The sequence below is a fragment of the Paralichthys olivaceus genome, chromosome 7, assembly GCF_024713975.1.
Source record: "Paralichthys olivaceus isolate ysfri-2021 chromosome 7, ASM2471397v2, whole genome shotgun sequence".
NCBI lineage: Eukaryota > Metazoa > Chordata > Actinopteri > Pleuronectiformes > Paralichthyidae > Paralichthys > Paralichthys olivaceus.
The window spans coordinates 4,417,509-4,432,010 of NC_091099.1; the positions used below are offsets into that span (position 1 = coordinate 4,417,509).

At 42.7% G+C, this 14,502-nt stretch overlaps 1 protein-coding gene across 3 annotated transcripts in view; it reads right to left on the reverse strand.

Moving 5' to 3' along the window:
• Positions 1-13,529, reverse strand: part of rassf7a (Ras association domain family member 7a) — a 31,745-nt gene extending 18,216 nt beyond the window's left edge. Inside the window, exon 1 of one of the 3 annotated variants that reach the window (XM_069528365.1) lies at positions 13,395-13,529. The gene's annotated coding sequence lies outside the window, so the exon portion shown is untranslated. Of the gene's footprint in view, positions 1-2,336; positions 2,720-9,904; positions 10,150-13,394 lie in introns of those variants that run through there. The other 2 variants (XM_069528363.1, XM_069528362.1) reach the window with 2 other exon arrangements.
• Positions 13,530-14,502: the final 973 nt, after the last annotated feature.

Sequence of the window (14,502 nt, forward strand, 5' to 3'; positions counted from 1 at the left end):
TGCCTCTTCAGATACAACAGGTAGAGTAAAGCTTGTGTATGCTGGGCTGGATGCCAGTCTCTCACTGGTTCTGCAAGCCAAGTACATATTACCATTCCTGGTACAACAAAAACACCGGGGGAATGAGGGAGGGAGAGACCTATTCTTTTTTAAATTTCCTGGCCATAGTATTTCATGGGAAAGAGGATATTTTCAATGAGAACTTGAGTACAGCATCCTACACAAGAAAAACAGAATGTTCCCCTTTATAAAAATCCTGTGAGGAGAAAGTTTGTTCTGGTAAACTTAGTGAAGATGATTTATTTAGACGAGTGAAGATAATTTGATAAATTGAAAGCTGGGTTGATTTTGGATTGGAAATAAGAGTGTGAGGAGAGGATGAGGGAGCAGGGTGTGAGGGATGTAAATGTGAAGCAAAGAAGACTAGATCAATCTTTTATCACTGCAGTGTGCTTTCATCCCTAATGGGTCCGACATGAGCGGAGCCCGGCACTACCTTCCGTCACATTGCACGGGCAGGGAAAGATGCATGGAAAGACGGAGAGGGAGAGGCAGACAAAGCCACACATCAGGAAAGACGGCTACAGAGGGAAAGTGGTTCAAAACCACCTTTCTGTAAATAATCACAACCTGAAACATGCAAACATTATTTCACTGACATGCTGTTATGGCGTTTTCAATTTACCTCTGGCTCTGAGTGCATCTGCAGGAGTTGGGAAACACTCCTGATAAGGAAGGCGAGAAATTAAGTCATCGCAGCATGAAGAATGACTTTCAAAATTTCCATCAAGAATCCCAAGAGAGATCTCACTGTGCATGGGTGGACTTGTTCCCCTTGCCATGCGCGCTGAGTGACAGACTGATAGAGACACGGTCTGAGAGACAGACATATGATTTTAGAAAAGAAGGGGACTTCATCTGTGTTTTTCAGCTAGTGAAAACAACATGCGGAGAACAAGGCACGATGACTCTCAGAGGACACTCAGCTCGCTCCATGCTAAACCGGCTCATTCATGTGAAAGACTTAAGGAATATCTCGGCAAAGAGGAAGACACAAAGAGGTGGAGGGAGTGGTAACTAAATAAGGCTGTGAAGAAAGTTTTATTATGTAATGTTTTATATTTCTGACTGCTGGCAACCACATCATTATACTGCTGTCTGGTTTTCACTTCAGAGAGAAGTTGTAGAACATTTAGCAGTATATTATATCATCACTGCTCTGCTGTGTCCATCAAAAAACTGGAACAACCATTGTAAAATTCATATATTTTAAATAAATACACACAGCAAGACAGGTATATTTCGACCAGGATACAAACTGCAGATGCACATGACGAACAAAATTAAAATTAATAGAGTTGAAGCTACGATACATGCTCCATACTATAACAATGTTTGGATCTTTCCCTTACAAACATCTATTACGATGACGTTATCTCCCTAGAACCAAGTGCAACAGACCAACAGAGATAACACATGAGGTATTACTGTTAAACTCCCACAGTCTGTCCAGAGAAGAAAAAAATAATCAGCTCCCATGGGAGGGGTGATTCGATCGATGGCCCTGATTGGATAACAAATACAGCCTGCTAATGAGCTCCAAGTTTCACTATCCAACACATAAACCAAGATGGGAAATGTTAAACAAGTTGCCAGCCGTGCATAATGATGAGACAATGTTTAAATAGACTTCACAGTGGTTTGGTGGATTTGAGATTTGTGGCACGTTAACAGAAAGACAACGCAGTAGGAACACGCAGCGGCAGCGAGAGAACTGAACTCTGCTCATGACCTCCATAAATGAATCTTTAATCCCTCAGTGGTAAAAGGAGCAGCCGGTGTGACAGGAGACTGGTGTAGGAGAGAGCCTGCACTTGTCTCATAGTTATAACACTCAGTGAAGGTTTTCACAGCAAACATGCACAAAGGCCTGAGTCACAGGGAGCACTTGAGACATGCTCAAAGAAGTAAAAAAAAAAGAGAAGGAGCACACAAAAGCGTGAGGTTTCCCCCAAACAGGTTTGAGCCCCTTTGTCCCAAACAGTAACATTTAGATATCAGGTCTAACATCAACAGGTACATGTAACAGCACACAGCTCACCTCCCTGGAGACATAACACAAGGCTGCCATCGTTTCTCTGGCACTCACTTAAAACCTACAAACACAGCTTGACACTTATTATTGATAATAGGCATAATACTAGCTCTCACATGCATGCTGGAACATACAGCCGAGCAACAGACAACATCTGACTTCACAGAAACTTCCCAGCACTGATCCTGAACCAGGCAAGGACACGTTCACATAGATCTCTGAAAGCAGCTCTTACACTCACCTCGTGAGAGGATCTTATCCTTCTCTTCAGGGACTTTAATTTCCTCACTCTGTTTTTATTCTCCCCCGTCTCTCTCGCCCTCACTCGGGGAAATCCTTTTACTTCTGACAGAGCAGCAGAGCCGGTTGTGCAGCTGGTGTGCGAGGCAGCAAGTGGCTTACGTGTGTGTTTGTGTGTGTGTGTGTGTGTGTGTGGAGGAGTGTGCCGAGTCCAGCGGAGGTCATAGGCAGTCAGATGTGGTCACGGGAGGAGGCTTAAAGAGTGTCGTGACTTCTCCTCTGCTCCGTCTTGTGCTTTCTGCTCTCCTTGCTGCCTGGTGAATGCACTTCTCCTGGGCGTCCTCGCCACAGCCAAGATCTGAGACTGCTCTCTCTCTCTCTCTCTCTCTATACCCCTCCCTCTCTCTGTCTCTCACCCACACAGAAACACACCCGCCCAATCACTCCTCCCTCTCTCTATCTCTCCCTCTCTCTTTCTCCCCACCCTTTCTCACTGTGCTGACAGATCTGGTGCCTCCCCCTTTTCAGGTAGTTGAAAGCATGTTTTCAGCTTTGACGTTCTCCCTCAATATCAATTCTCTCTCATTCTGCTCAGTCTCCGATGACACAGAGGACGTTATGTAAGAAAACCCAGAGATGAGAGCAACTTAAACTTGAAAAACTCTCTGCATGCGTTTGTATTTACTCATGAGTCTCTACTGTTTGTACAATCTATGACCTAAGGCATTAGACATACACCCTCTGGCCTCCAGTCACATGAACAGCTGATTACACAAATGAGGCCGTCAGGTGATTTTCTCTTCCTTTTCCTGGAATGAGGTCATAGTCCATCAGACCAGGTGCTATTACAGAGTGTCTGTGTCTGTGTGTGTATTGGACAAAGCCTTGAGGGAATATAAAAGAACATAGCAACCTGAATATGACCACTGTGGACCACAAGAGGGACATGTGTACAAAACAAAAGCCGGATCAATAACAGAAACAACGCAGCACTCATGTATGAGTCAGTGACACAATCCGGAACCGTGGCGGTATCACCACAGTCACCTCCCACACACAAACAGAGAGACAAGACATGCGTGACCAATGGGTCAGTCAGAATATTTGGGAGCCTCTCAGCATGAGTCAGACCCCCCCTCTCTATCTACACCCCCCCCCCACAAACTTAAATTTGGACTCCTTTTTTCATTTCTCCTTTACCACCCTCCCCCAAGCCTGAAACCCAAGACTGGACACGATACCTAGCAGCCGTCCTAGATGTAAATTAAAGCGAGAGTCGGGCCGCACTGTCCCTCATGACATCCTAAAAACAGAATCATTTACTGCTAGATAAATTAAAGATCGTAAATCTCCAGACGTATCGGAGGATATTCATTATTTACATAAGCACATTACATAAACAAATGTTTTTGATAAGGATGCCCTAAATTTTACAGCTAAAAAGATAACCTTGCCAGTGCTGTCTCTAGTGGATCAATGATGTAATCAGTGCTTCTATACTACTATAACAATATTGTCAGCATTTCTGTGCTGCAATTCCATATTAATTATCAGCCCATATACAACAATATATATGTGATAAGCTAATATTACTTTAGTTAAGTGCTTTTATTTCATTTTTCTCATTTTAAACCTTGTTCTGGACAATTTGTAATTTTTTCTGAAAACAGAAAGAGAAAAAACAAAACATTAGAAGGGGTCAGAATTAACTGAGTGGACCCAGATGGGAATATAAAAAAAACATTTTAAAAACAGCTGCAGTAAACAACGTTTTACTAAATATACCATACTGCATGAAACCGATGTAGTTATGAAACCCAGATGACATGACTCAGCAGGCCATTGACAACACCTCCTTCATCCATGTGTTTACTTTGCCTTCTTCTGACATCACATTGTATTCTCAGAGACTAATGAGGACATGCAGTCACAGCGCCTCATAACCAGTGACCACACTGTATATAGCAGAGCTTCCAAAAATAGATTACTTGGAATAATTGCATTAATTTATTGAATTAAATCACGCATGCAAAAGGCCACAGAGAAGAATGCTGAAGCTTGTGGACAACTGAGTCACAAAGGCCCACGGAGACTCGGTTCATATCTGCCTATAAAGCAAAGCTTTTGGCACATGTAAGAGCTGTGTTGTCTGACATATCACTTAAACCACACTCGAGGAAAAAAAGTGCTGTGAGAGTTTCTTGAGGCAGAGGTTCCAGAGGACGGAGTGAGAAAAGGCTGAGGTGCCAAGGAGGAGTGACATTTTAAAAGCAGCAGAGAATTAAGTACAATTTATGGATCCTGACAGTATAACCCTTCAGTGTGATCGTGTGCGTGTCCATTGGCAGACCCACACCAAGTTAATTTAAAGACTTAGTCTTTATAGATTGAGTATGTAGCGGTTAACAGTCTTCCTTATTGCAGGGTCCAACATAATCAATGGCCCGGGGCCTGTTAAAGTTTAATGCTGGTTTGGGTTCATCCAGGCCATTGACAGGTCTGCTCATGAAAAGACGGTCGCTCTTTTCTAAATACATTTGGTTTTCTGAAGATGAACTCCTAATATACATCACCAATAATTTACCTTCAACATACTGAAGGTAAATCATCATCCACTATTACTATGAGGGCGTGTGGGCCAATGGAAAAATACAATGGACCATGCTATTGGTCTCAGAGTCTGAAGACAGACAACAGGGCTGAAATCAGAGTGGGTGAGGGTATTATAATGTGACGTGGAGGATTATCAGTCCAAAGCCTCCCAGACCTTCCTGACACCTTCCAGGCATTCCTCAGGGCACCTCCCACTGCTGTGCCTCCTTCATCCCACCCTCCCCTGTCAGACCCCCACATATCATCCCTCTTTTTCTGTGTGACTCAAACATTCTTGTAACCCCCTCCCCTCCTCCTCCGACACTCCCTCTGCATTCAGCAAAGACGCTAAAGAAAACAAAGACGAGACCTAAAGTATTTTAAAACGCTTTCGGGAAAATAAATCCTCCCCCCTTTTTGAACTTATTCACCAATTGTGCTAACCTAAAAGTGCTCTCAGCGCTGTAGTCAGCTGTTTGATGATCACTGTCCATTACCACGTTAGAGCTTAGCAACTAATTGTAGGTATAAATGTCCAAAGAGTGGTACGTCAGCTCAGAGGAGACGAGTAAATGGCTCTCTAGCTGAGAAATAGACTGGTTGGGATGGGCAGTAGACAAATATGTTCTGTGGAAGGCAGCAGAGAGAGGGGAATACATGCTGATAGTGTCTTTGTTGGCCATTATTCATCAACAATGAATGAAGCACACTGTTGCTACTATGGCGTGCCCCTTCACATCTTCCCCCATTGCAACCCCTGCCCCTTCTTCGCTCTCTGTTTATTCAGCTTTCTGCTAAAAAACAGTTTTCAACAGGTGGACAGCCGGTTGGTCAAGACTATAGCCTGGAGAGTAAACAAAATGACAGCTCTATTTTCAGAGGCCAAAAAACAAGTTACAAAATCCTGAACTTTTGTTGACATCTGTCTTCAAACTCATGGCAAGCGACGTAAGGTAGTAAAGCTCTGTTTGTCCCAAACATGTCTAAGTTTAGCATTGCTATCTCATTATGGTCAGGCATATTCTGTTGCTCCAGCGGTGTTGCTATGCCTTGTGTATCATTATGACAGACATGATGGCTTTCGCCAGCGAAGGTAATTGCACTGCTGAAACATAAATATAGCATATCCCACACCGAGAACAGACAAAGACTTTTGTTTTCTTCTCAGAAACGTGGCTCAGAATATGATTCATGTTTTAGTAGCAAATGTGTGTCACTAGATAATTCTTCTACAAATAAATAAAAAAATAAAATATTTGTATTGAAAACACATTGCCTAGGTGAAGGTGAAGACAAAGAGATGACAGGGGAGAGAGATTCAGAGAGAGATTCAACTGGATCAACTGCTGGTAAACAAATGTTGTATCCCTCCAAACGGGGGATAGAAAAGAGGCCAGAAAAGAAAAACACACAGCCTTATTTCTCTCTCTCTGAGGACTCCTTTCAGGTCAGTCTAACAAAGCACAAGCATCTCAGTTGGCTTTTAGCAGCTTCCAAGTTGTCAGGACTTTGGCCACACTTCGGGACCCTTTCTCCATCCTCTCTCTTTCCTCCTTCTTTACTCAGAACCATTCAGAAACGGCTACGACCTCAGTTACCACCGTTTGAAAAAAACAAAACAACACTTCTACCTCTAGCATGGCTTTGTGTTTCATTCTTGAAAAGCTACTGCAACTGAAAGGCTATTTTTTAGAGAAGAAATCAATTTGGACATCGTTCATAAGCTGCAGCCTTCATTGCCTTCAAGTGGTCCTGTTGGAAATATCTAACTATTCAAACTGTCTCCTTCATCCCCTCTAGCTAAGCCAGTTTGTTTCAATCCTGCCTCTAGATATATAGTCGCTCTCTGTCTCTTGAGATAAAGCTGTACCATTAGAGTCACACTCTGCTGCCTGGCAGTGTTCCTATCAGTAAATGGAAATAGGCTACAGCCAGTCTGATTAGTACAGAGGAAAAGTTGTGACTGTCGTAAAGCCCTAAACTTTTCTTCATGCACGCAGTTGTTTGGGATGTTGCCGTCAAGTGTGGACGCCCATCTTATCGTTTGTCTCTCATCCAAGAAGTGCAGGTGAGTCATGGAACAAAAGAAAGTATATTTTGAGTCACCATCTCGTTCTTGCCAGAGACAACAGCTCCAAGCCTCAGGATTTCTTGGGACAGCGCAGGGACCCAACCCACAACCTACTGTATAAGTCTGGTCGATGCACACCACGTGCACTGAGAGAGCAAGGAAGCAAAGACAGAGTGAAGAAAGACGAAGTGAAACTGCCGATTTAATGTTACTGGAAATATAAAAAGCAAAAAGAAATTGGGGTGGGGCACTCAATGGACAGGAAATGCTGGTTAGTAACAGGGGAACTATCAGGTGGGTGCAGGTCAGGGGTCGGAGGTGAACAAAGGATTCATAAGCCCCACACAGAGCAAGGGAGAGGCCCCCCGGACACACTCACTGAAGCCCAGTCTGTCTGTCTACACCTTTCTCGACAGGCAGTGCCTCAGGCCTTAGTGTGTTTGTCTAACAATATTTTCTTACATCTGTTTGTCAAGTCTACATGCTTTACTTTTGTGCCCTACATTTAGAGTATGATGTTTCCCTCAGTTTTCTGGCCGGTTACTTCAAAACATTGTTTACAACGCTGGTCTGGTGTCTGGGGAGGAATAAACTACCCAAACACCTGCGGGAACAACAGCATTTAAAAGCTTTCACTGCACCAGGCCTGTCATCTCTCTCCTTCTGTGGCTTTAGTGGATCAAAGAGAAGCTGTAGCTGGGTTACAGTAAGAAAGTCTTTTGTAGCTGCAGCTACGATCATGCTCCAAAAGTACACACACACACACACACTAACAGAAATGTATGAACACAAAGACATGATGACACCATTGCATGTTTTATCTCTCTAATGATACAATGTTCGACAGACATTTTAGTTTGAAGCAGAAGACAAATGCAAAACTGATTCAACAGAACTTCAAGTACAGACACTTAAAAACCTGTTGAATTTTAATGAAGCCGGTGAGACTGCTTGCCATCTTTATCCTGATGGTGGAGGGTTTGAGCGTGTGCTGGAGTGGGCATGTACGTGATACTGAATTAATGACATTATGTGTGTGGGCGTGTGGGGGTGGATATGCCAGATTACTAATCAGCGCTTAGACAAAGGCCATATGTGTGCAAGTCTGTGCATCTCTCCCACGTATCTTGTACATATTCTCCTCCATGTCTGCATAAAGCCCTATCAGCAGGAATGTTAGGATTGTGGGGTCAGCAGTGGTGACATCATGGCAGCCTGTCAGAAGCAACAACAAGGCCTCAGCACCTTTTTCCTCCTAGTTGCATCAGCTAGACGTTACCAGGCTGACGATCAATGTCACCCACTCCAAACCTGCTTCCAGCTCACTTTTTCCTCAACATGTCAACACTCATGGACATTTTTTCTTTAGCTCGAAGTAATTTTCAATAGCCACTTTCACCTCCTAGGTTGTTTAGATGTGAAGAACAAACTCTTAGGAGAGTCTGGACGCAATTCTGCACATTCTCTGACATTCAGGTGTGGAAACGACACCAACTTTACCAAGCAGCTTTAAATCAAGTGGACAAATCAAAAGTTTATGTGGTTTTGTATGTAGGGGGTTAGAGAAGTACAACTAGAGAACCAGTGAGAGGGTCATGTATGGCTATGAGAGCACACAGTTCATCATAGCTTACAGCAAATGGAGCTGCGCTAAAGTAGAGTGGTCAAAGTCAAAAGGATCTGATGCTGTACGTCTCTGTGCCACAGGACACCTTAAGAGGTCTTGTGGAGTCCATGTCTTCACAGGTAGGAGGGCTTTTGGTGTCCCTAGGGGGACCTATTCAAAATCATCCAGTGGTTTCAATGTTGTGGCTGATCTGTGTAAATTGGCTTCATTGTTTTAGCAATTCCAGATGAATGATCTTTTACAACAGTCAGGCTTTCGAAGGGACTCCAGACTCTTCACCTGTCTGAGGTGGTCTCAGGTTAACAGCCAAACATAATGGTTTGATCGAGTGCTTACAAAGGAGACAGAGCCTGAGGGGAGGCTAACATGGAGAAGTAAACTACTTAAGTCAGTGCTCTTCTCATTATTTAACATTCCATTATATAAAGAACAAATATCAGTGAACCCAACCAGCCAAACATGTATACCAACATTATTCTTAGAAAAATCAATTCATCTGCCTCTGGCAAACTATTCTTTTCATCCATCCCTTGCCTGTATTAGGGGTCAAGTGTCAGCAAACAGACGCTCGTGTGTTTGTCTACGAAGGTGTGAGTGTGTGTGTGCAAGGGATCCTCCAGGTCATCAGATAAAGTGCATTCTAGGGAGGGGCAGGGAGCCAGTAATTCGGCATTGTCATGGTAACCAAACACAGCAGCGACCACCTGGTTGGGGAACTCAAAGGGCGCCACTTCATGAAGGTAAACCGTGCCAGAGAATCCTCACAGAGTGGACCCGCTTCCAGAGCACAACCCATATTGTGTTTAAGCCATGACGAGCACAGCGGAGCGGAGAGCGCACACAGCTGTTGAATCTTTCATGGGACATAAAAAGAGCTAAGCCTACTGTACATCTCTCATTACAACAGAGTGATAACTTAGGCCCGTCTTGTCTGTGTTATCTCTACATGATTTAAGTCCCTGATTATCCTATTGGACATTTAAAAACCATGTGACAAGCCACTGGCTAGATACCATGACAAATATGTCCTCGACCTACGCTCACCTAAGTTAGAAGACATCCCAGTACACGATGATATGGCCAACAAAAAATGAATGCTGAAAAAACATACTGTCAAAGTGCTTACTTTTAAACAACTAGTCATTGTTTCATTAATATATAACCTGTCCTGGCTTTGGCATGATTAAAAACAAGTTCAGATGTGTGTTCAACTAGAAAAAAAGCTCCAAAATTAACTTAAAACTCACTTTAAAGTCAACAAAGGAAGCCCTTTACTCACCTCTCACAGTCTAATGTTCTCTCAACATGCCTGATGAAAAAAAAGAAGAAGAAGGAAAGCAGGAAGAGCAACAATGCTGTCACTGTGCGTTGTGCTCACCGGCTACCTGATCCACCACAGCCTGCGGACGACACAGAGCCACTGAGAGAGACCAGCTCAGAGCAATGCTAAAGGGGAGGGCAAGAGGGGGGGGGGGACTGAAGAGAAAAGTGAAGTGGTGCTGCCATTCCCCATCACCCTGGAAACCAACGCGCTTTCAAAGAAAATCAGCCAATGGCAAACACCGGCAATTGTGTTCAGACAAAAAGTCACATGACTGCCCCAACACCACTCCCTCTGCATGGTGTAAGAAGGGAAGAGAAAAGTAGTGCTGGGGGGGGGGGGTACAACAGCACCGATCTCCTTCCATATCAGGCCATTTATATGTGTTTGTGTTCAAAGCTTCACCGTGTTGACCGACAATATGTAAACAGATGCACTGTTAAAAGTTGCCTCCCTGCATTTGTGGCAAAATCCATTTCTTCACTTGAGTGGATCTATTCGGTGAAATCAAAAAGGAATATCATGACGTGTATCATGTCACAAGTTTTGTATTATTGAAAAGTTAAATATAGATTATATATAGTTATTATATAAACTTGTTAAATTTAGATTTTCACTAATACCAGAAACACAGCATTACGAATACGTGCATTCACATAATTTATATTTACAGAAAAAGTGAGAAAAAATATATAAATTGAGTTTGAGTCGGGGGTAAATTGGAGTTGAGATCATATTGGTAATGAAGAACGCAGTGTTGTCTCTCGTTTGATGTATAAATAGGAGCTGTATAATCTTTGGATCCATCGTGCTCCTCTGTAATCAAAAGTGCCGATCAAAGTGTCAGGCGTTAAAGATAAAAACTAAGAATTAAGGATCATTATCAAATTAACTTGTGAAACGTCCAACCAGGCTTTTCTTACTTTATCTAATCTTTGTAGTTTGGTCAAAAATCAGCGAGGCACAAATCCCTTTTCAGGTTGAATAATTTGATCCAATACTATAACAGCAGCCCACTGAAGAGTCACTGGAAAATGAATTTCCATCAGCTAGTCCCACCACCTACAGCAGATTAATCAGGCTATGACACTCAGGCTGGAGCTTTGCTGTTGTTCAAATACATCTACTTCTTTTTCTGCTTTAGTCTTCTACAGTAAAAAATAAACTTCACAATCAAAATCCCCCCAAGTGGGAAGTTCATCATGTTTTTACTTTGCACACTGGCATCTGCCAAGGGTAGTAAACTAAATTACAGTGCGGCACTCCAGCGTAAATTCCAAACAGAACTGAGAGACAATACAGTCTATCAATGTGAGGCAGCAGGTTTATTACTCAGACTGAAGTCTCACATCCAACCCTTTCTCAGCAGTGCACACTTCAACACAATCATCTGCCTTGTAATACATCGCCTCAGCACCAGAAAATTACCCCACTTCAGCGGCGGCGGGCGCGTCTCGTTCTCGGAGAAGCAGTTACCAAGTAAAAAAGGGGCCCAATTACGTCCCTGCAGAGCGAATGTGACGGGACAGCTGATGAGCCACGGTGAGAGGAGGTGACAAAGCTGATCGTATCCGGAGCTTGGACAGGAATGACATGTCTGAGACCCGGCTATTGATTTGTTTGAAAAACAGGTAACAGAGAAGACAACCTGAGGATTAACTAACCTGTATCAGCTTGATAATAAGCACATTCTAGCTCCAGGCTTACGGCAGATAATTTGCAATATTGAACACGCAACCAAAAGATTAGATCTTATCAGAAAATATCACCAGGAGGATTACCTTCTGAGGGTTTGCAGGTTTTTTTTTTTTTTGCTAACCTGCACAGGAAAATCTCTCATGTTCAGCTGGAGATTTTTAAAAAAAAAGCATGTGGGGCTATATTTACATTTATGATGGTAAAAGGAAACATGTGATTTGATGCTTGGTAACATAATAAACAACATGGAAAGTATCGCTGAGTTCCTGACAGCTGACACATTAGGAGATGGGGTGAGAGGGCGGTTGTTGGTGTTACAATGATTTAGAGTCCGTGAGATGAAGATTGGGTATCAGTGGGGTGTGTGTGTGATTCTCAGCTGGCAGAAAAGACTTTATGCTCTCTGGCGTCGAGCAGCTGGACAGATGAGTCATCACATACAGATCTCACCGTGCGGAGGGGCCGGAGACATTGAGTAACTCAACATTTTTGTCCCACTTGACTTTGCATTTTATTCCAGCGAACCTTAAACGGAAGGAAAATACTTAATCTACTTTGACCTCATCACAGAGCAAACATCCCGTCACAGAATGAGAAATACTTGACTCATAACGGTGACGCAGAACGGACCTCGGCCTCTTTCTCAGACAGATTCTCCAGCAAATTCTATCTGAATGAAATCCATGGAGGATCATTCCAGAAACTGATCGGACAGGGAAGACCACACACACACGCGCGCGAATTGCAAAAACATTACAGCCTCCATTTTTCGAAACATACATAAAACATGCATGAAACGTGATTATAGCAGCGGCACGGGGAGGCCTCGACACCCATTTGCGAAGGTGAGTCGAATCGTGAAGTGGGAAAAACGGAAGAGAGCGATAACCGCATTAAAATACAAGGAACTAATAGAGTATATGGCACGAGAAGAGGAGGAAGTACAAGAAACAAGATTAGGAAGACAAATACATGCCGTCACATGAAATACTGAACAGGTAAGTAAAGACGGACTGAGTAACGTGACGCCTCATCGTATACACGCAGTCAGAATGTGTAGGTAAACACAGATGACTGCTTCCCCGAGGGGCAGAGCAGCAGAGATTCAGGTTAGTCAGGCTGCCTTCAGAAGTCAAGTTCACACAGACACACCAGTTGTTGATCAACAGAAAAATATCTAAATCCCTCACGTGTGACCAGGAGGTGATCTGACGGACCGATCAGCAGTGGAAGTAATATTTAACAACAAGAAGAAGAAGAGATAAATCAGTAAAATGGACTTGTCCTGTCATGAACATGCAAATAACATGTTCACTCAGTAAGAGAAGCAGAAGATGACGATGGACACGGATGATCAGAATTAGTGTTTGTGTTATTCTGTGATCACGGAGCCTCGTTGTTTCGTTTAGTGTTAAAAAAAAACAACAGCTGGACTTTAGCATAGCTGAGTTTAAGCTAGCTCCACGTGAACTGGAGTTTGTTGAAACGTCGTTGTTCAAGCTAAATGACACACGGGCCATGCGTCACAGCCACTGACAAGTCACTGACAAGCCAGGTCAGCTCACAACTTCCACTCAAGCTGCCCGACAAGGTGAGTGAGCGAAGTGTGTCGGTTGTCCTCGTCAGTGAGCCCGGAGCGTCCGTCCGCAGGTGCGGCGCTCACTTGAACAACGCTGCGCTTCTTCTCTCGCAGTCCACGGACGTGAGCATCTCGTGTCGTTGTGCAAGTGACTCGCTGTGAAACACTCACGCGGCGCGTGCTCGCTCGGTTTCGAGAGTTTCTTCCTCTGGTCAGAACTTCGTCAAACTGCGCGCGCGTGTCAAGACCAGACGAAACGGGAAGTAGCAGTGCCACGGCATCCGGTCAGTGATTTCACAATTGAGGTCCGAATCGGAAATCTTTATTGTCATCAAGGTTATTATAGTTTTGAAATTTTCATTAGTTTTTAAGTTTGCTTTTTTTTTTTTTTAATTTCAGTTTAGTTTTAGTTAGTTCAACGAGTGATTTTTGTAGTTTCAGTTTAGTTTATATTTAGTTTTAGTTTTTCCAGGTATTAAGAGAAATCCTCGACTTGTAGAAGCTGAAAAAGGATGAAACAATGTGTGACACCAAATGTGGTTCATCAAGTCCTTTAACTTCCTTCTTTAACCATCACCTGCAGGACAGGCAGTAACCGAGGGACAAAACGAAGCTGGATTTATCTGCAGTTCAGTTTAGTTTTAGTTAGTTTTGCATTGTTCATTGAAGTTTTTATTTAGTTTTCTTTCTTTTTTTTTGTAATTGTTGTTTTTATTTTTAGTTCAGTTAACTAAATTCTCATATCATTGCTAGTTTTAGTCTTAGTTTTCGTTAACTATAATAACCCTGATTGTCATTGTAAAAATTTGGCATTGTAAGGAAATTAAGGTGCAGTCTTTTCATAATATATATGTAAAAGTCACAAATCCAAGGATAAATGTCTTTTTTTCAATAATATGATGAATAATGCAAATATATTCAAGCATACATTTTGAGTACTTCAGGTTTATGTATTTATTTAATGACCAACTTCCCTTTATGACTGTGTCTGAGGAACAAAGTTGAGCTGAATTTCCATGGCAGCATTATACAAAAATCTAAGGTGCTCATATATATATATATATAATGTCACTAATAGCAGAAACACGACATTATGAATACATGCATTCACATAATTTATATTTACAGAAAAAGTGAGAAAAAATATGTAAATTGGCTAAATTTGAGTTGGGGGTATAATGCACGACTTGAGAAGATCCCAGATTCACAGAACTGACAGCTAAATGTAATCTGATTCCAAAAGGTAGAGAACCTGTCATCTGTCTGAAAGCAGTAACTG